At 41.2% G+C, this 2,069-nt stretch overlaps 1 non-coding gene across 1 annotated transcript; it reads right to left on the reverse strand.

Moving 5' to 3' along the window:
* Positions 1-1,181: 1,181 nt before the first annotated feature.
* LOC113903772 lies at positions 1,182-1,286 on the reverse strand. Its single transcript, XR_003514309.1, has one exon. It is a non-coding gene; the product is annotated as a U6 spliceosomal RNA (small nuclear RNA).
* Between the last annotated feature and the right edge of the window lie 783 nt (positions 1,287-2,069).

Below are 2,069 nucleotides of genomic sequence, written 5' to 3' on the forward strand. Positions count from 1 at the left end.
AAGTGCCTTTTTTGACCTCATAGTACTTCGTTCTCCATGGAAATTAGACAAGGTCTGTTATCATGATTTCTGTCTTCTGTGGGCCTCTGGCATTGCTCAGACCACAGGAGCTGGACAGACAGCTTCAAGAGAATTTCTAAGGTTGTGCACAGGGTTTGTCTGGACTCACTTTCAGGCAGAGGCATCTTTGAATCGCTCCTGGGATCTGCATCAAGGTTGTCTTCTCCTCCTCTCCTTCCTCCTCTATGTTCTTTTTCACTGTCTGCACTCTTTTCTTGTTTTCCTCCTCACCCTTCTTCTTCCTCTTCTTCTCCTCCTCTTCCTTATTCTTCAACACATACTTATTTGGAGCTAGTTTTATGCCAAGTCCCAAGCCGAGCACTTTACAGGAATTGCTTGACTTATTCCTCACAGGAAATATTGATTGATAGCTATCATTGCCAATCCCATTTGACGGAACAGAAAACTGAGGCTCAGAGTGGATAAATTCCATTCTGATTGTTGACAGTCTAAACTTTCCCAGATCAACTTGAGAAACTCTGTGGTATTACCACCCAGCACAGTGTCTGGCATGCGTAAAATGCCCAGTGAATAGATGTTCATCAGAATAAAAGAATAACTATCATTGATTAAGTATAGGTATATTATACATCATAATTTTCAATCCTTATAGCAATCTGATGAGGTAGGTCCTATTTTACAGAAAATGAATGAAGGCTCATAAAGGTAAATAATTTGCAAAGTTCACACAGTTAAAAAATGAGGTTATATTGTATTAATTAATAAATAATTAATTCTTGGTTTTCCAGATTCCTGAATCTTTACACTTAATCCATAAGCTCATTGGAATCAGTGAAGGGTGGGCTGGTGCACGGATGGAAGTGAGAGAAGTAGATGGGACCAGGATTCTCCTCCCATGCCTTTCTGTCTCAGATGCTAAATTCTTGGAGAAAACAGGGTAATGATGATAAAGACACATATGCAGCACAGTCTGCAACCTTCAAGGACTTGTGTAAATTGTCCTGGAGTTGCTTACCCATGAGAGACTTTCACTCTAAAGTGGGACACTTAAAAACATTTTTTATTGGAATATAATTGATTTACAATGTTGTGTTAATTTCAGATATACAAGAAAATAAATCAGTTGTGCACATACATATAGCCACTCTTTTTTAGACTCTAAAAATATGGAACACTTCATGAATTTATGTGTCATCCTTGTGCAGGGCTCATACTAACTTTCTCTGTATAGTTCCAATTTTAGTATACGGGCTGCTGAAGCAAGCATTAAGTTCAGTTCAGTCACTCAGTCGTATCTGACTTTTTGCTACCCCATGGACTACAGCACACCAGGCTTCCCTGTCCATCACCAACTCCCAGGGGCTTGCTCAAACTCATGTCCACAGAGTCGGTGATGCCTTCCAAACATCTCTTCATCTGTCGTCCCCTTCTCCTGCCTTCAATCTTTCCCAGCATTAGGGTCTTTTCCAGTGAGTCAGTTCTTTGCATCAGGTGGCCAAAGTATTGGAGTTTCAACTTCAGCATCAGTCCTTCCAATGAATATTCAGGACTGATTTCCTTTAGGATGGACTGTTTGGATCTCCTTTCAGCCCAAGGGACTCTCAAGAGTCTTCTCCAATACCACAGGTCAAAAGTATCATTTTCTTTATGGCCCAACTTTCACATCAGACATGACTACTGGAAAGATCATAGTAGAAGCAAGCACCAAAATGTGACATTTCAAGTGAGTGCTTGCTCTTGGAGCTCAGGTCCAAGCCCTGGTGACCTAAGGGATGTCCATGGGATACGTGTGCTCATGGATAGAAAGAAAGCCTGATTGCACCGAGATTAAGAAGAGTAGAATGATGAGAGTCTTATATCTCAGCATTTAAGGTAATGAACTTCAAGAGTCCAATCTGGAGTAGAAGAAGTTAAGGGCATGGTGGAAGACACAGGAGTATTGGTGCTAAGTATCTGGAACAAGACATTGACAGCTTAGAAATGGGATACAAGTCTAAAGGCAGGAGATGGAGTTAACAGAGCCTGGGAGCTAAGGCCATCCTGCACCA

This window comes from Bos indicus x Bos taurus, chromosome 13 (genome assembly GCF_003369695.1).
Source record: "Bos indicus x Bos taurus breed Angus x Brahman F1 hybrid chromosome 13, Bos_hybrid_MaternalHap_v2.0, whole genome shotgun sequence".
In the NCBI taxonomy this organism is placed as follows: Eukaryota; Metazoa; Chordata; class Mammalia; order Artiodactyla; family Bovidae; genus Bos; species Bos indicus x Bos taurus.